General features: G+C 53.4%; 16 non-coding genes across 16 annotated transcripts; all 16 read left to right on the forward strand.

The window, feature by feature from the left end:
• The first annotated feature begins 841 nt into the window (after positions 1 to 841).
• Positions 842 to 914, forward strand: trnar-ccu. Its single transcript has one exon. It is a non-coding gene; the product is annotated as a tRNA-Arg (tRNA).
• Positions 915 to 1727: 813 nt separating this feature from the next.
• trnar-ccu lies at positions 1728 to 1800 on the forward strand. The gene has a single exon. It is a non-coding gene; the product is annotated as a tRNA-Arg (tRNA).
• Positions 1801 to 2613: 813 nt separating this feature from the next.
• trnar-ccu lies at positions 2614 to 2686 on the forward strand. Its single transcript has one exon. It is a non-coding gene; the product is annotated as a tRNA-Arg (tRNA).
• An 813-nt stretch (positions 2687 to 3499) lies between these two features.
• On the forward strand, positions 3500 to 3572 carry trnar-ccu. Its single transcript has one exon. It is a non-coding gene; the product is annotated as a tRNA-Arg (tRNA).
• An 813-nt stretch (positions 3573 to 4385) lies between these two features.
• On the forward strand, positions 4386 to 4458 carry trnar-ccu. Its single transcript has one exon. It is a non-coding gene; the product is annotated as a tRNA-Arg (tRNA).
• An 813-nt stretch (positions 4459 to 5271) lies between these two features.
• Positions 5272 to 5344, forward strand: trnar-ccu. The gene has a single exon. It is a non-coding gene; the product is annotated as a tRNA-Arg (tRNA).
• An 813-nt stretch (positions 5345 to 6157) lies between these two features.
• On the forward strand, positions 6158 to 6230 carry trnar-ccu. Its single transcript has one exon. It is a non-coding gene; the product is annotated as a tRNA-Arg (tRNA).
• An 813-nt stretch (positions 6231 to 7043) lies between these two features.
• On the forward strand, positions 7044 to 7116 carry trnar-ccu. Its single transcript has one exon. It is a non-coding gene; the product is annotated as a tRNA-Arg (tRNA).
• An 813-nt stretch (positions 7117 to 7929) lies between these two features.
• trnar-ccu lies at positions 7930 to 8002 on the forward strand. Its single transcript has one exon. It is a non-coding gene; the product is annotated as a tRNA-Arg (tRNA).
• Positions 8003 to 8815: 813 nt separating this feature from the next.
• Positions 8816 to 8888, forward strand: trnar-ccu. The gene has a single exon. It is a non-coding gene; the product is annotated as a tRNA-Arg (tRNA).
• An 813-nt stretch (positions 8889 to 9701) lies between these two features.
• Positions 9702 to 9774, forward strand: trnar-ccu. The gene has a single exon. It is a non-coding gene; the product is annotated as a tRNA-Arg (tRNA).
• Positions 9775 to 12359: 2585 nt separating this feature from the next.
• On the forward strand, positions 12360 to 12432 carry trnar-ccu. The gene has a single exon. It is a non-coding gene; the product is annotated as a tRNA-Arg (tRNA).
• Positions 12433 to 16123: 3691 nt separating this feature from the next.
• Positions 16124 to 16196, forward strand: trnar-ccu. Its single transcript has one exon. It is a non-coding gene; the product is annotated as a tRNA-Arg (tRNA).
• Positions 16197 to 16676: 480 nt separating this feature from the next.
• trnar-ccu lies at positions 16677 to 16749 on the forward strand. Its single transcript has one exon. It is a non-coding gene; the product is annotated as a tRNA-Arg (tRNA).
• Positions 16750 to 17562: 813 nt separating this feature from the next.
• trnar-ccu lies at positions 17563 to 17635 on the forward strand. The gene has a single exon. It is a non-coding gene; the product is annotated as a tRNA-Arg (tRNA).
• Positions 17636 to 18448: 813 nt separating this feature from the next.
• Positions 18449 to 18521, forward strand: trnar-ccu. The gene has a single exon. It is a non-coding gene; the product is annotated as a tRNA-Arg (tRNA).
• Positions 18522 to 18698: the final 177 nt, after the last annotated feature.

The following is an 18698-nucleotide window of genomic DNA, read 5'->3' on the forward strand; positions in this document are numbered from 1 at the left end:
TAAGCCAGGGATTGTGGGTTCGAGTCCCATCTGGGGTGAGGTGGCGCAGCGGAAGCGTGCTGGGCCCATAACCCAGAGGTCGATGGATCGAAGCCATCCTCTGCTAGGCTAACCCTTTAGGTGCCACGATAGGAGAGCCGCACACATTTTGCCTTTCACAACCCACAGCCTGACACGGGAATGAAAACTACGACCGGCAGGCTTTCACTGGGGAACGTGCAGCCATTTCCGTATCCGACTACGCACCTCCTTTGACTTGTCCTGATCATCTCATCTGCATTTTCTCAAATCTGCCTTGCAATCCAGTCAAACTGCAATGAGAGCACTGGAGCTAATGGAAATGAGCAGGCAATGAGAACTGAGGCAGAGCAGAGTGGCGCAGCGGAAGCGTGCTGGGCCCATAACCCAGAGGTCGATGGATCGAAACCATCCTCTGCTAGGCCGAGTTTTTAGAGGCCTCTCCTGCGCGTTGACGCGCGCCATTTCCCTCAGAGTCTGGGCCAGCGCTGAGAACGGCGAGCGGAGGGGGCTTCCGAGTGGGGAACCTGTAGCCACTTCCACGTTTATATACACGTTCACTTCACTTAGTCTTGATCTTCCCGTCACTTTACACTGTCGTGTAAAATGCAAACATCTCTTCAAACGATCTTCTGACATGGAAACATTTCAAATCAGGAAATATAGCCATGCTCACCTGCCACAGTCAGTCTGGAGTGCTTTCTGCCGGCTCAGGGCCCGAGACCCGAAAATTCAACACAGTGGCTTTGTCCGGCTATCCCGACATTTAAAACATTCCTTTGATACCAGTGGAGCAAAGGCTCTGATGGAGCGCAGCTGGTAAGCCCCAGTGGCCTAATGGATAAGGCACTGGCCTCCTAAGCCAGGGATTGTGGGTTCGAGTCCCATCTGGGGTGAGGCGGAGCAGAGTGGCGCAGCGGAAGCGTGCTGGGCCCATAACCCAGAGGTCGATGGATCGAAGCCATCCTCTGCTAGGCTAACCCTTTAGGTGCCACGATAGGAGAGCCGCACACATTTTGCCTTTCACAACCCACAGCCTGACACGGGAATGAAAACTACGACCGGCAGGCTTTCACTGGGGAACGTGCAGCCATTTCCGTATCCGACTACGCACCTCCTTTGACTTGTCCTGATCATCTCATCTGCATTTTCTCAAATCTGCCTTGCAATCCAGTCAAACTGCAATGAGAGCACTGGAGCTAATGGAAATGAGCAGGCAATGAGAACTGAGGCAGAGCAGAGTGGCGCAGCGGAAGCGTGCTGGGCCCATAACCCAGAGGTCGATGGATAGAAACCATCCTCTGCTAGGCCGAGTTTTTAGAGGCCTCTCCTGCGCGTTGACGCGCGCCATTTCCCTCAGAGTCTGGGCCAGCGCTGAGAACGGCGAGCGGAGGGGGCTTCCGAGTGGGGAACCTGTAGCCACTTCCACGTTTATATACACGTTCACTTCACTTAGTCTTGATCTTCCCGTCACTTTACACTGTCGTGTAAAATGCAAACATCTCTTCAAACGATCTTCTGACATGGAAACATTTCAAATCAGGAAATATAGCCATGCTCACCTGCCACAGTCAGTCTGGAGTGCTTTCTGCCGGCTCAGGGCCCGAGACCCGAAAATTCAACACAGTGGCTTTGTCCGGCTATCCCGACATTTAAAACATTCCTTTGATACCAGTGGAGCAAAGGCTCTGATGGAGCGCAGCTGGTAAGCCCCAGTGGCCTAATGGATAAGGCACTGGCCTCCTAAGCCAGGGATTGTGGGTTCGAGTCCCATCTGGGGTGAGGCGGAGCAGAGTGGCGCAGCGGAAGCGTGCTGGGCCCATAACCCAGAGGTCGATGGATCGAAGCCATCCTCTGCTAGGTTAACCCTTTAGGTGCCACGATAGGAGAGCCGCACACATTTTGCCTTTCACAACCCACAGCCTGACACGGGAATGAAAACTACGACCGGCAGGCTTTCACTGGGGAACGTGCAGCCATTTCCGTATCCGACTACGCACCTCCTTTGACTTGTCCTGATCATCTCATCTGCATTTTCTCAAATCTGCCTTGCAATCCAGTCAAACTGCAATGAGAGCACTGGAGCTAATGGAAATGAGCAGGCAATGAGAACTGAGGCAGAGCAGAGTGGCGCAGCGGAAGCGTGCTGGGCCCATAACCCAGAGGTCGATGGATCGAAACCATCCTCTGCTAGGCCGAGTTTTTAGAGGCCTCTCCTGCGCGTTGACGCGCGCCATTTCCCTCAGAGTCTGGGCCAGCGCTGAGAACGGCGAGCGGAGGGGGCTTCCGAGTGGGGAACCTGTAGCCACTTCCACGTTTATATACACGTTCACTTCACTTAGTCTTGATCTTCCCGTCACTTTACACTGTCGGGTAAAATGCAAACATCTCTTCAAACGATCTTCTGACATGGAAACATTTCAAATCAGGAAATATAGCCATGCTCACCTGCCACAGTCAGTCTGGAGTGCTTTCTGCCGGCTCAGGGCCTGAGACCCGAAAATTCAACACAGTGGCTTTGTCCGGCTATCCCGACATTTAAAACATTCCTTTGATACCAGTGGAGCAAAGGCTCTGATGGAGCGCAGCTGGTAAGCCCCAGTGGCCTAATGGATAAGGCACTGGCCTCCTAAGCCAGGGATTGTGGGTTCGAGTCCCATCTGGGGTGAGGCGGAGCAGAGTGGCGCAGCGGAAGCGTGCTGGGCCCATAACCCAGAGGTCGATGGATCGAAACCATCCTCTGCTAGGCTAACCCTTTAGGTGCCACGATAGGAGAGCCGCACACATTTTGCCTTTCACAACCCACAGCCTGACACGGGAATGAAAACTACGACCGGCAGGCTTTCACTGGGGAACGTGCAGCCATTTCCGTATCCGACTACGCACCTCCTTTGACTTGTCCTGATCATCTCATCTGCATTTTCTCAAATCTGCCTTGCAATCCAGTCAAACTGCAATGAGAGCACTGGAGCTAATGGAAATGAGCAGGCAATGAGAACTGAGGCAGAGCAGAGTGGCGCAGCGGAAGCGTGCTGGGCCCATAACCCAGAGGTCGATGGATCGAAACCATCCTCTGCTAGGCCGAGTTTTTAGAGGCCTCTCCTGCGCGTTGACGCGCGCCATTTCCCTCAGAGTCTGGGCCAGCGCTGAGAACGGCGAGCGGAGGGGGCTTCCGAGTGGGGAACCTGTAGCCACTTCCACGTTTATATACACGTTCACTTCACTTAGTCTTGATCTTCCCGTCACTTTACACTGTCGTGTAAAATGCAAACATCTCTTCAAACGATCTTCTGACATGGAAACATTTCAAATCAGGAAATATAGCCATGCTCACCTGCCACAGTCAGTCTGGAGTGCTTTCTGCCGGCTCAGGGCCCGAGACCCGAAAATTCAACACAGTGGCTTTGTCCGGCTATCCCGACATTTAAAACATTCCTTTGATACCAGTGGAGCAAAGGCTCTGATGGAGCGCAGCTGGTAAGCCCCAGTGGCCTAATGGATAAGGCACTGGCCTCCTAAGCCAGGGATTGTGGGTTCGAGTCCCATCTGGGGTGAGGCGGAGCAGAGTGGCGCAGCGGAAGCGTGCTGGGCCCATAACCCAGAGGTCGATGGATCGAAGCCATCCTCTGCTAGGCTAACCCTTTAGGTGCCACGATAGGAGAGCCGCACACATTTTGCCTTTCACAACCCACAGCCTGACACGGGAATGAAAACTACGACCGGCAGGCTTTCACTGGGGAACGTGCAGCCATTTCCGTATCCGACTACGCACCTCCTTTGACTTGTCCTGATCATCTCATCTGCATTTTCTCAAATCTGCCTTGCAATCCAGTCAAACTGCAATGAGAGCACTGGAGCTAATGGAAATGAGCAGGCAATGAGAACTGAGGCAGAGCAGAGTGGCGCAGCGGAAGCGTGCTGGGCCCATAACCCAGAGGTCGATGGATAGAAACCATCCTCTGCTAGGCCGAGTTTTTAGAGGCCTCTCCTGCGCGTTGACGCGCGCCATTTCCCTCAGAGTCTGGGCCAGCGCTGAGAACGGCGAGCGGAGGGGGCTTCCGAGTGGGGAACCTGTAGCCACTTCCACGTTTATATACACGTTCACTTCACTTAGTCTTGATCTTCCCGTCACTTTACACTGTCGTGTAAAATGCAAACATCTCTTCAAACGATCTTCTGACATGGAAACATTTCAAATCAGGAAATATAGCCATGCTCACCTGCCACAGTCAGTCTGGAGTGCTTTCTGCCGGCTCAGGGCCCGAGACCCGAAAATTCAACACAGTGGCTTTGTCCGGCTATCCCGACATTTAAAACATTCCTTTGATACCAGTGGAGCAAAGGCTCTGATGGAGCGCAGCTGGTAAGCCCCAGTGGCCTAATGGATAAGGCACTGGCCTCCTAAGCCAGGGATTGTGGGTTCGAGTCCCATCTGGGGTGAGGCGGAGCAGAGTGGCGCAGCGGAAGCGTGCTGGGCCCATAACCCAGAGGTCGATGGATCGAAACCATCCTCTGCTAGGCTAACCCTTTAGGTGCCACGATAGGAGAGCCGCACACATTTTGCCTTTCACAACCCACAGCCTGACACGGGAATGAAAACTACGACCGGCAGGCTTTCACTGGGGAACGTGCAGCCATTTCCGTATCCGACTACGCACCTCCTTTGACTTGTCCTGATCATCTCATCTGCATTTTCTCAAATCTGCCTTGCAATCCAGTCAAACTGCAATGAGAGCACTGGAGCTAATGGAAATGAGCAGGCAATGAGAACTGAGGCAGAGCAGAGTGGCGCAGCGGAAGCGTGCTGGGCCCATAACCCAGAGGTCGATGGATCGAAACCATCCTCTGCTAGGCCGAGTTTTTAGAGGCCTCTCCTGCGCGTTGACGCGCGCCATTTCCCTCAGAGTCTGGGCCAGCGCTGAGAACGGCGAGCGGAGGGGGCTTCCGAGTGGGGAACCTGTAGCCACTTCCACGTTTATATACACGTTCACTTCACTTAGTCTTGATCTTCCCGTCACTTTACACTGTCGGGTAAAATGCAAACATCTCTTCAAACGATCTTCTGACATGGAAACATTTCAAATCAGGAAATATAGCCATGCTCACCTGCCACAGTCAGTCTGGAGTGCTTTCTGCCGGCTCAGGGCCTGAGACCCGAAAATTCAACACAGTGGCTTTGTCCGGCTATCCCGACATTTAAAACATTCCTTTGATACCAGTGGAGCAAAGGCTCTGATGGAGCGCAGCTGGTAAGCCCCAGTGGCCTAATGGATAAGGCACTGGCCTCCTAAGCCAGGGATTGTGGGTTCGAGTCCCATCTGGGGTGAGGCGGAGCAGAGTGGCGCAGCGGAAGCGTGCTGGGCCCATAACCCAGAGGTCGATGGATCGAAACCATCCTCTGCTAGGCTAACCCTTTAGGTGCCACGATAGGAGAGCCGCACACATTTTGCCTTTCACAACCCACAGCCTGACACGGGAATGAAAACTACGACCGGCAGGCTTTCACTGGGGAACGTGCAGCCATTTCCGTATCCGACTACGCACCTCCTTTGACTTGTCCTGATCATCTCATCTGCATTTTCTCAAATCTGCCTTGCAATCCAGTCAAACTGCAATGAGAGCACTGGAGCTAATGGAAATGAGCAGGCAATGAGAACTGAGGCAGAGCAGAGTGGCGCAGCGGAAGCGTGCTGGGCCCATAACCCAGAGGTCGATGGATCGAAACCATCCTCTGCTAGGCCGAGTTTTTAGAGGCCTCTCCTGCGCGTTGACGCGCGCCATTTCCCTCAGAGTCTGGGCCAGCGCTGAGAACGGCGAGCGGAGGGGGCTTCCGAGTGGGGAACCTGTAGCCACTTCCACGTTTATATACACGTTCACTTCACTTAGTCTTGATCTTCCCGTCACTTTACACTGTCGTGTAAAATGCAAACATCTCTTCAAACGATCTTCTGACATGGAAACATTTCAAATCAGGAAATATAGCCATGCTCACCTGCCACAGTCAGTCTGGAGTGCTTTCTGCCGGCTCAGGGCCCGAGACCCGAAAATTCAACACAGTGGCTTTGTCCGGCTATCCCGACATTTAAAACATTCCTTTGATACCAGTGGAGCAAAGGCTCTGATGGAGCGCAGCTGGTAAGCCCCAGTGGCCTAATGGATAAGGCACTGGCCTCCTAAGCCAGGGATTGTGGGTTCGAGTCCCATCTGGGGTGAGGCGGAGCAGAGTGGCGCAGCGGAAGCGTGCTGGGCCCATAACCCAGAGGTCGATGGATCGAAACCATCCTCTGCTAGGCTAACCCTTTAGGTGCCACGATAGGAGAGCCGCACACATTTTGCCTTTCACAACCCACAGCCTGACACGGGAATGAAAACTACGACCGGCAGGCTTTCACTGGGGAACGTGCAGCCATTTCCGTATCCGACTACGCACCTCCTTTGACTTGTCCTGATCATCTCATCTGCATTTTCTCAAATCTGCCTTGCAATCCAGTCAAACTGCAATGAGAGCACTGGAGCTAATGGAAATGAGCAGGCAATGAGAACTGAGGCAGAGCAGAGTGGCGCAGCGGAAGCGTGCTGGGCCCATAACCCAGAGGTCGATGGATCGAAACCATCCTCTGCTAGGCCGAGTTTTTAGAGGCCTCTCCTGCGCGTTGACGCGCGCCATTTCCCTCAGAGTCTGGGCCAGCGCTGAGAACGGCGAGCGGAGGGGGCTTCCGAGTGGGGAACCTGTAGCCACTTCCACGTTTATATACACGTTCACTTCACTTAGTCTTGATCTTCCCGTCACTTTACACTGTCGTGTAAAATGCAAACATCTCTTCAAACGATCTTCTGACATGGAAACATTTCAAATCAGGAAATATAGCCATGCTCACCTGCCACAGTCAGTCTGGAGTGCTTTCTGCCGCCTCAGGGCCCGAGACCCGAAAATTCAACACAGTGGCTTTGTCCGGCTATCCCGACAGTTAAAACATTCCTTTGATACCAGTGGAGCAAAGGCTCTGATGGAGCGCAGCTGGTAAGCCCCAGTGGCCTAATGGATAAGGCACTGGCCTCCTAAGCTAGGGATTGTGGGTTCGAGTCCCATCTGGGGTGAGGCGGAGCAGAGTGGCGCAGCGGAAGCGTGCTGGGCCCATAACCCAGAGGTCGATGGATCGAAGCCATCCTCTGCTAGGCTAACCCTTTAGGTGCCACGATAGGAGAGCCGCACACATTTTGCCTTTCACAACCCACAGCCTGACACGGGAATGAAAACTACGACCGGCAGGCTTTCACTGGGGAACGTGCAGCCATTTCCGTATCCGACTACGCACCTCCTTTGACTTGTCCTGATCATCTCATCTGCATTTTCTCAAATCTGCCTTGCAATCCAGTCAAACTGCAATGAGAGCACTGGAGCTAATGGAAATGAGCAGGCAATGAGAACTGAGGCAGAGCAGAGTGGCGCAGCGGAAGCGTGCTGGGCCCATAACCCAGAGGTCGATGGATAGAAACCATCCTCTGCTAGGCCGAGTTTTTAGAGGCCTCTCCTGCGCGTTGACGCGCGCCATTTCCCTCAGAGTCTGGGCCAGCGCTGAGAACGGCGAGCGGAGGGGGCTTCCGAGTGGGGAACCTGTAGCCACTTCCACGTTTATATACACGTTCACTTCACTTAGTCTTGATCTTCCCGTCACTTTACACTGTCGTGTAAAATGCAAACATCTCTTCAAACGATCTTCTGACATGGAAACATTTCAAATCAGGAAATATAGCCATGCTCACCTGCCACAGTCAGTCTGGAGTGCTTTCTGCCGGCTCAGGGCCCGAGACCCGAAAATTCAACACAGTGGCTTTGTCCGGCTATCCCGACATTTAAAACATTCCTTTGATACCAGTGGAGCAAAGGCTCTGATGGAGCGCAGCTGGTAAGCCCCAGTGGCCTAATGGATAAGGCACTGGCCTCCTAAGCCAGGGATTGTGGGTTCGAGTCCCATCTGGGGTGAGGCGGAGCAGAGTGGCGCAGCGGAAGCGTGCTGGGCCCATAACCCAGAGGTCGATGGATCGAAGCCATCCTCTGCTAGGCTAACCCTTTAGGTGCCACGATAGGAGAGCCGCACACATTTTGCCTTTCACAACCCACAGCCTGACACGGGAATGAAAACTACGACCGGCAGGCTTTCACTGGGGAACGTGCAGCCATTTCCGTATCCGACTACGCACCTCCTTTGACTTGTCCTGATCATCTCATCTGCATTTTCTCAAATCTGCCTTGCAATCCAGTCAAACTGCAATGAGAGCACTGGAGCTAATGGAAATGAGCAGGCAATGAGAACTGAGGCAGAGCAGAGTGGCGCAGCGGAAGCGTGCTGGGCCCATAACCCAGAGGTCGATGGATCGAAACCATCCTCTGCTAGGCCGAGTTTTTAGAGGCCTCTCCTGCGCGTTGACGCGCGCCATTTCCCTCAGAGTCTGGGCCAGCGCTGAGAACGGCGAGCGGAGGGGGCTTCCGAGTGGGGAACCTGTAGCCACTTCCACGTTTATATACACGTTCACTTCACTTAGTCTTGATCTTCCCGTCACTTTACACTGTCGGGTAAAATGCAAACATCTCTTCAAACGATCTTCTGACATGGAAACATTTCAAATCAGGAAATATAGCCATGCTCACCTGCCACAGTCAGTCTGGAGTGCTTTCTGCCGGCTCAGGGCCCGAGACCCGAAAATTCAACACAGTGGCTTTGTCCGGCTATCCCGACATTTAAAACATTCCTTTGATACCAGTGGAGCAAAGGCTCTGATGGAGCGCAGCTGGTAAGCCCCAGTGGCCTAATGGATAAGGCACTGGCCTCCTAAGCCAGGAATTGTGGGTTCGAGTCCCATCTGGGGTGAGGCGGAGCAGAGTGGCGCAGCGGAAGCGTGCTGGGCCCATAACCCAGAGGTCGATGGATCGAAACCATCCTCTGCTAGGCTAACCCTTTAGGTGCCACGATAGGAGAGCCGCACACATTTTGCCTTTCACAACCCACAGCCTGACACGGGAATGAAAACTACGACCGGCAGGCTTTCACTGGGGAACGTGCAGCCATTTCCGTATCCGACTACGCACCTCCTTTGACTTGTCCTGATCATCTCATCTGCATTTTCTCAAATCTGCCTTGCAATCCAGTCAAACTGCAATGAGAGCACTGGAGCTAATGGAAATGAGCAGGCAATGAGAACTGAGGCAGAGCAGAGTGGCGCAGCGGAAGCGTGCTGGGCCCATAACCCAGAGGTCGATGGATCGAAACCATCCTCTGCTAGGCCGAGTTTTTAGAGGCCTCTCCTGCGCGTTGACGCGCGCCATTTCCCTCAGAGTCTGGGCCAGCGCTGAGAACGGCGAGCGGAGGGGGCTTCCGAGTGGGGAACCTGTAGCCACTTCCACGTTTATATACACGTTCACTTCACTTAGTCTTGATCTTCCCGTCACTTTACACTGTCGTGTAAAATGCAAACATCTCTTCAAACGATCTTCTGACATGGAAACATTTCAAATCAGGAAATATAGCCATGCTCACCTGCCACAGTCAGTCTGGAGTGCTTTCTGCCGGCTCAGGGCCCGAGACCCGAAAATTCAACACAGTGGCTTTGTCCGGCTATCCCGACAGTTAAAACATTCCTTTGATACCAGTGGAGCAAAGGCTCTGATGGAGCGCAGCTGGTAAGCCCCAGTGGCCTAATGGATAAGGCACTGGCCTCCTAAGCCAGGGATTGTGGGTTCGAGTCCCATCTGGGGTGAGGCGGAGCAGAGTGGCGCAGCGGAAGCGTGCTGGGCCCATAACCCAGAGGTCGATGGATCGAAGCCATCCTCTGCTAGGCTAACCCTTTAGGTGCCACGATAGGAGAGCCGCACACATTTTGCCTTTCACAACCCACAGCCTGACACGGGAATGAAAACTACGACCGGCAGGCTTTCACTGGGGAACGTGCAGCCATTTCCGTATCCGACTACGCACCTCCTTTGACTTGTCCTGATCATCTCATCTGCATTTTCTCAAATCTGCCTTGCAATCCAGTCAAACTGCAATGAGAGCACTGGAGCTAATGGAAATGAGCAGGCAATGAGAACTGAGGCAGAGCAGAGTGGCGCAGCGGAAGCGTGCTGGGCCCATAACCCAGAGGTCGATGGATAGAAACCATCCTCTGCTAGGCCGAGTTTTTAGAGGCCTCTCCTGCGCGTTGACGCGCGCCATTTCCCTCAGAGTCTGGGCCAGCGCTGAGAACGGCGAGCGGAGGGGGCTTCCGAGTGGGGAACCTGTAGCCACTTCCACGTTTATATACACGTTCACTTCACTTAGTCTTGATCTTCCCGTCACTTTACACTGTCGTGTAAAATGCAAACATCTCTTCAAACGATCTTCTGACATGGAAACATTTCAAATCAGGAAATATAGCCATGCTCACCTGCCACAGTCAGTCTGGAGTGCTTTCTGCCGGCTCAGGGCCCGAGACCCGAAAATTCAACACAGTGGCTTTGTCCGGCTATCCCGACATTTAAAACATTCCTTTGATACCAGTGGAGCAAAGGCTCTGATGGAGCGCAGCTGGTAAGCCCCAGTGACCTAATGGATAAGGCACTGGCCTCCTAAGCCAGGGATTGTGGGTTCGAGTCCCATCTGGGGTGAGGCGGAGCAGAGTGGCGCAGCGGAAGCGTGCTGGGCCCATAACCCAGAGGTCGATGGATCGAAACCATCCTCTGCTAGGCTAACCCTTTAGGTGCCACGATAGGAGAGCCGCACACATTTTGCCTTTCACAACCCACAGCCTGACACGGGAATGAAAACTACGACCGGCAGGCTTTCACTGGGGAACGTGCAGCCATTTCCGTATCCGACTACGCACCTCCTTTGACTTGTCCTGATCATCTCATCTGCATTTTCTCAAATCTGCCTTGCAATCCAGTCAAACTGCAATGAGAGCACTGGAGCTAATGGAAATGAGCAGGCAATGAGAACTGAGGCAGAGCAGAGTGGCGCAGCGGAAGCGTGCTGGGCCCATAACCCAGAGGTCGATGGATCGAAACCATCCTCTGCTAGGCCGAGTTTTTAGAGGCCTCTCCTGCGCGTTGACGCGCGCCATTTCCCTCAGAGTCTGGGCCAGCGCTGAGAACGGCGAGCGGAGGGGGCTTCCGAGTGGGGAACCTGTAGCCACTTCCACGTTTATATACACGTTCACTTCACTTAGTCTTGATCTTCCCGTCACTTTACACTGTCGTGTAAAATGCAAACATCTCTTCAAACGATCTTCTGACATGGAAACATTTCAAATCAGGAAATATAGCCATGCTCACCTGCCACAGTCAGTCTGGAGTGCTTTCTGCCGGCTCAGGGCCCGAGACCCGAAAATTCAACACAGTGGCTTTGTCCGGCTATCCCGACAGTTAAAACATTCCTTTGATACCAGTGGAGCAAAGGCTCTGATGGAGCGCAGCTGGTAAGCCCCAGTGGCCTAATGGATAAGGCACTGGCCTCCTAAGCCAGGGATTGTGGGTTCGAGTCCCATTTTGGGTGAGGTGGAGCAGAGTGGCGCAGCGGGAGCGTGCTGGGCCCATAACCCAGAGGTCGATGGATCGAAACCATCCTCTGCTAGGCTAACCCTTTAGGTGCCACGATAGGAGAGCCGCACACATTTTGCCTTTCACAACCCACAGCCTGACACGGGAATGAAAACTACGACCGGCAGGCTTTCACTGGGGAACGTGCAGCCATTTCCGTATCCGACTACGCACCTCCTTTGACTTGTCCTGATCATCTCATCTGCATTTTCTCAAATCTGCCTTGCAATCCAGTCAAACTGCAATGAGAGCACTGGAGCTAATGGAAATGAGCAGGCAATGAGAACTGAGGCAGAGCAGAGTGGCGCAGCGGAAGCGTGCTGGGCCCATAACCCAGAGGTCGATGGATCGAAACCATCCTCTGCTAGGCCGAGTTTTTAGAGGCCTCTCCTGCGCGTTGACGCGCGCCATTTCCCTCAGAGTCTGGGCCAGCGCTGAGAACGGCGAGCGGAGGGGGCTTCCGAGTGGGGAACCTGTAGCCACTTCCACGTTTATATACACGTTCACTTCACTTAGTCTTGATCTTCCCGTCACTTTACACTGTCGTGTAAAATGCAAACATCTCTTCAAACGATCTTCTGACATGGAAACATTTCAAATCAGGAAATATAGCCATGCTCACCTGCCACAGTCAGTCTGGAGTGCTTTCTGCCGGCTCAGGGCCCGAGACCCGAAAATTCAACACAGTGGCTTTGTCCGGCTATCCCGACAGTTAAAACATTCCTTTGATACCAGTGGAGCAAAGGCTCTGATGGAGCGCAGCTGGTAAGCCCCAGTGGCCTAATGGATAAGGCACTGGCCTCCTAAGCCAGGGATTGTGGGTTCGAGTCCCATCTGGGGTGAGGCGGAGCAGAGTGGCGCGGCGGAAGCGTGCTGGGCCCATAACCCAGAGGTCGATGGATCGAAGCCATCCTCTGCTAGGCTAACCCTTTAGGTGCCACGATAGGAGAGCCGCACACATTTTGCCTTTCACAACCCACAGCCTGACACGGGAATGAAAACTACGACCGGCAGGCTTTCACTGGGGAACGTGCAGCCATTTCCGTATCCGACTACGCACCTCCTTTGACTTGTCCTGATCATCTCATCTGCATTTTCTCAAATCTGCCTTGCAATCCAGTCAAACTGCAATGAGAGCACTGGAGCTAATGGAAATGAGCAGGCAATGAGAACTGAGGCAGAGCAGAGTGGCGCAGCGGAAGCGTGCTGGGCCCATAACCCAGAGGTCGATGGATCGAAACCATCCTCTGCTAGGCCGAGTTTTTAGAGGCCTCTCCTGCGCGTTGACGCGCGCCATTTCCCTCAGAGTCTGGGCCAGCGCTGAGAACGGCGAGCGGAGGGGGCTTCCGAGTGGGGAACCTGTAGCCACTTCCACGTTTATATACACGTTCACTTCACTTAGTCTTGATCTTCCCGTCACTTTACACTGTCGTGTAAAAGGCAAACATCTCTTCAAACGATCTTCTGACATGGAAACATTTCAAATCAGGAAATATAGCCATGCTCACCTGCCACAGTCAGTCTGGAGTGCTTTCTGCCAGCTCAGGGCCCGAGACCCGAAAATTCAACACAGTGGCTTTGTCCGGCTATCCCGACATTTAAAACATTCCTTTGATACCAGTGGAGCAAAGGCTCTGATGGAGCGCAGCTGGTAAGCCCCAGTGGCCTAATGGATAAGGCACTGGCGTCCTAAGCCAGGGATTGTGGGTTCGAGTCCCATTTTGGGTGAGGTGGAGCAGAGTGGCGCAGCGGAAGCGTGCTGGGCCCATAACCCAGAGGTCGATGGATCGAAACCATCCTCTGCTAGGCCGAGTTTTTAGAGGCCTCTCCTGCGCGTTGACGCGCGCCATTTCCCTCAGAGTCTGGGCCAGCGCTGAGAACGGCGAGTGGAGGGGGCTTCCGAGTGGGGAACCTGTAGCCACTTCCACGTTTATATACACGTTCACTTCACTTAGTCTTGATCTTCCCGTCACTTTACACTGTCGTGTAAAATGCAAACATCTCTTCAAACGATCTTCTGACATGGAAACATTTCAAATCAGGAAATATAGCAATGCTCACCTGCCACAGTCAGTCTGGAGTGCTTTCTGCCGGCTCAGGGCCCGAGACCCGAAAATTCAACACAGTGGCTTTGTCCGGCTATCCCGACATTTAAAACATTCCTTTGATACCAGTGGAGCAAAGGCTCTGATGGAGCGCAGCTGGTAAGCCCCAGTGGCCTAATGGATAAGGCACTGGCGTCCTAAGCCAGGGATTGTGGGTTCGAGTCCCATCTGGGGTGAGGTGGAGCAGAGTGGCGCAGCGGAAGCGTGCTGGGCCCATAACCCAGAGGTCGATGGATCGAAACCATCCTCTGCTAGGCTAACCCTTTAGGTGCCACGATAGGAGAGCCGCACACATTTTGCCTTTCACAACCCACAGCCTGACACGGGAATGAAAACTACGACCGGCAGGCTTTCACTGGGGAACGTGCAGCCATTTCCGTATCCGACTACGCACCTCCTTTGACTTGTCCTGATCATCTCATCTGCATTTTCTCAAATCTGCCTTGCAATCCAGTCAAACTGCAATGAGAGCTCTGGAGCTAATGGAAATGAGCAGGCAATGAGAACTGAGGCAGAGCAGAGTGGCGCAGCGGAAGCGTGCTGGGCCCATAACCCAGAGGTCGATGGATCGAAACCATCCTCTGCTAGGCCGAGTTTTTAGAGGCCTCTCCTGCGCGTTGACGCGCGCCATTTCCCTCAGAGTCTGGGCCAGCGCTGAGAACGGCGAGTGGAGGGGGCTTCCGAGTGGGGAACCTGTAGCCACTTCCACGTTTATATACACGTTCACTTCACTTAGTCTTGATCTTCCCGTCACTTTACACTGTCGTGTAAAATGCAAACATCTCTTCAAACGATCTTCTGACATGGAAACATTTCAAATCAGGAAATATAGCAATGCTCACCTGCCACAGTCAGTCTGGAGTGCTTTCTGCCGGCTCAGGGCCCGAGACCCGAAAATTCAACACAGTGGCTTTGTCCGGCTATCCCGACATTTAAAACATTCCTTTGATACCAGTGGAGCAAAGGCTCTGATGGAGCGCAGCTGGTAAGCCCCAGTGGCCTAATGGATAAGGCACTGGCGTCCTAAGCCAGGGATTGTGGGTTCGAGTCCCATCTGGGGTGAGGTAGAGCAGAGTGGCGCAGCGGAAGCGTGCTGGGCCCATAACCCAGAGGTCGATGGATCGAAACCATCCTCTGCTAGGCTAACCCTTTAGGTGCCACGATAGGAGAGCCGCACACATTTTGCCTTTCACAACCCACAGCCTGACACGGGAATGAAAACTACGACCGGCAGGCTTTCACTGGGGAATGTGCAGCCATTTCCGTATCCGACTACGCACCTCCTTTGACTTGTCCTGATCATCTCATCTGCATTTTCTCAAATCTGCCTTGCAATCCAGTCAAACTGCAATGAGAGCTCTGGAGCTAATGGAAATGAGCAGGCAATGAGAACTGAGGCAGAGCAGAGTGGCGCAGCGGAAGCGTGCTGGGCCCATAACCCAGAGGTCGATGGATCGAAACCATCCTCTGCTAGGCCGAGTTTTTAGAGGCCTCTCCTGCGCGTTGACGCGCGCCATTTCCCTCAGAGTCTGGGCCAGCGCTGAGAACGGCGAGTGGAGGGGGCTTCCGAGTGGGGAACCTGTAGCCACTTCCACGTTTATATACACGTTCACTTCACTTAGTCTTGATCTTCCCGTCACTTTACACTGTCGTGTAAAATGCAAACATCTCTTCAAACGATCTTCTGACATGGAAACATTTCAAATCAGGAAATATAGCCATGCTCACCTGCCACAGTCAGTCTGGAGTGCTTTCTGCCGGCTCAGGGCCCGAGACCCGAAAATTCAACACAGTGGCTTTGTCCGGCTATCCCGACATTTAAAACATTCCTTTGATACCAGTGGAGCAAAGGCTCTGATGGAGCGCAGCTGGTAAGCCCCAGTGGCCTAATGGATAAGGCACTGGCGTCCTAAGCCAGGGATTGTGGGTTCGAGTCCCATCTGGGGTGAGGTGGAGCAGAGTGGCGCAGCGGAAGCGTGCTGGGCCCATAACCCAGAGGTCGATGGATCGAAACCATCCTCTGCTAGGCCGAGTTTTTAGAGGCCTCTCCTGCGCGTTGACGCGCGCCATTTCCCTCAGAGTCTGGGCCAGCGCTGAGAACGGCGAGTGGAGGGGGCTTCCGAGTGGGGAACCTGTAGCCACTTCCACATTTATATACACGTTCACTTCACTTAGTCTTGATCTTCCCCTCACTTTACACTGTCGTGTAAAATGCAAACATCTCTTCAAACGATCTTCTGACATGGAAACATTTCAAATAAGGAAATATAGCCATGCTCACCTGCCACAGTCAGTCTGGAGTGCTTTCTGCCAGCTCAGGGCCCGAGACCCGAAAATTCAACACAGTGGCTTTGTCCGGCAATCCCGACATTTAAAACATTCCTTTGATACCAGTGGAGCAAAGGCTCTGATGGAGCGCAGCTGGTAAGCCCCAGTGGCCTAATGGATAAGGCACTGGCCTCCTAAGCCAGGGATTGTGGGTTCGAGTCCCATCTGGGGTGAGGCGGAGCAGAGTGGCGCAGCGGAAGCGTGCTGGGCCCATAACCCAGAGGTCGATGGATCGAAACCATCCTCTGCTAGGCCGAGTTTTTAGAGGCCTCTCCTGCGCGTTGACGCGCGCCATTTCCCTCAGAGTCTGGGCCAGCGCTGAGAACGGCGAGTGGAGGGGGCTTCCGAGTGGGGAACCTGTAGCCACTTCCACATTTATATACACGTTCACTTCACTTAGTCTTGATCTTCCCCTCACTTTACACTGTCGTGTAAAATGCAAACATCTCTTCAAACGATCTTCTGACATGGAAACATTTCAAATCAGGAAATATAGCCATGCTCACCTGCCACAGTCAGTCTGGAGTGCTTTCTGCCAGCTCAGGGCCCGAGACCCGAAAATTCAACACAGTGGCTTTGTCCGGCAATCCCGACATTTAAAACATTCCTTTGATACCAGTGGAGCAAAGGCTCTGATGGAGCGCAGCTGGTAAGCCCCAGTGGCCTAATGGATAAGGCACTGGCCTCCTAAGCCAGGGATTGTGGGTTCGAGTCCCATCTGGGGTGAGGTGGAGCAGAGTGGCGCAGCGGAAGCGTGCTGGGCCCATAACCCAGAGGTCGATGGATCGAAACCATCCTCTGCTAGGCCAACCCTTTAGGTGCCACGATAGGAGAGCCGCACACATTTTGCCTTTCACAACCCACAGCCTGACACGGGAATGAAAACTACGACCGGCAGGCTTTCACTGGGGAACGTGCAGCCATTTCCGTATCCGACTACGCACCTCCTTTGACTTGTCCTGATCATCTCATCTGCATTTTCTCAAATCTGCCTTGCAATCCAGTCAAACTGCAATGAGAGCTCTGGAGCTAATGGAAATGAGCAGGCAATGAGAACTGAGGCAGAGCAGAGTGGCGCAGCGGAAGCGTGCTGGGCCCATAACCCAGAGGTCGATGGATAGAAACCATCCTCTGCTAGGCCGAGTTTTTAGAGGCCTCTCCTGCGCGTTGACGCGCGCCATTTCCCTCAGAGTCTGGGCCAGCGCTGAGAATGGCGAGTGGAGGGGGCTTCCGAGTGGGGAACCTGTAGCCACTTCCACGTTTATATACACGTTCACTTCACTTAGTCTTGATCTTCCAGTCACTTTACACTGTCGTGTAAAATGCAAACATCTCTTCAAACGATCTTCTGACATGGAAACATTTCAAATCAGGAAATATAGCCATGCTCACCTGCCACAGTCAGTCTGGAGTGCTTTCTGCCGGCTCAGGGCCCGAGACCCGAAAATTCAACACAGTGGCTTTGTCCGGCTATCCCGAAATTTAAAACATTCCTTTGATACCAGTGGAGCAAAGGCTCTGATGGAGCGCAGCTGGTAAGCCCCAGTGGCCTAATGGATAAGGCACTGGCCTCCTAAGCCAGGGATTGTGGGTTCGAGTCCCATCTGGGGTGAGGTGGAGCAGAGTGGCGCAGCGGAAGCGTGCTGGGCCCATAACCCAGAGGTCGATGGATCGAAACCATCCTCTGCTAGGCTAACCCTTTAGGTTCCACGATAGGAGAGCCGCACACATTTTGCCTTTCACAACCCACAGCCTGACACGGGAATGAAAACTACGACCGGCAGGCTTTCACTGGGGAACGTGCAGCCATTTCCGTATCCGACTACGCACCTCCTTTGACTTGTCCTGATCATCTCATCTGCATTTTCTCAAATCTGCCTTGCAATCCAGTCAAACTGCAATGAGAGCTCTGGAGCTAATGGAAATGAGCAGGCAATGAGAACTGAGGCAGAGCAGAGTGGCGCAGCGGAAGCGTGCTGGGCCCATAACCCAGAGGTCGATGGATCGAAACCATCCTCTGCTAGGCCGAGTTTTTAGAGGCCTCTCCTGCGCGTTGACGCGCGCCATTTCCCTCAGAGTCTGGGCCAGCGCTGAGAACGGCGAGTGGAGGGGGCTTCCGAGTGGGGAACCTGTAGCCACTTCCACATTTATATACACGTTCACTTCACTTAGTCTTGATCTTCCCCTCACTTTACACTGTCGTGTAAAATGCAAACATCTCTTCAAACGATCTTCTGACATGGAAACATTTCAAATCAGGAAATATAGCCATGCTCACCTGCCACAGTCAGTCTGGAGTGCTTTCTGCCAGCTCAGGGCCCGAGACCCGAAAATTCAACACAGTGGCTTTGTCCGGCAATCCCGACATTTAAAACATTCCTTTGATACCAGTGGAGCAAAGGATCTGATGGAGCGCAGCTGGTAAGCCCCAGTGGCCTAATGGATAAGGCACTGGCCTCCTAAGCCAGGGATTGTGGGTTCGAGTCCCATCTGGGGTGAGGCGGAGCAGAGTGGCGCAGCGGAAGCGTGCTGGGCCCATAACCCAGAGGTCGATGGATCGAAACCATCCTCTGCTAGGCTAACCCTTTAGGTGCCACGATAGGAGAGCCGCACACATTTTGCCTTTCACAACCCACAGCCTGACACGGGAATGAAAACTACGACCGGCAGGCTTT

The sequence above is a fragment of the Alosa sapidissima genome, chromosome 21 (genome assembly GCF_018492685.1).
Source record: "Alosa sapidissima isolate fAloSap1 chromosome 21, fAloSap1.pri, whole genome shotgun sequence".
Taxonomy (NCBI): domain Eukaryota; kingdom Metazoa; phylum Chordata; class Actinopteri; order Clupeiformes; family Clupeidae; genus Alosa; species Alosa sapidissima.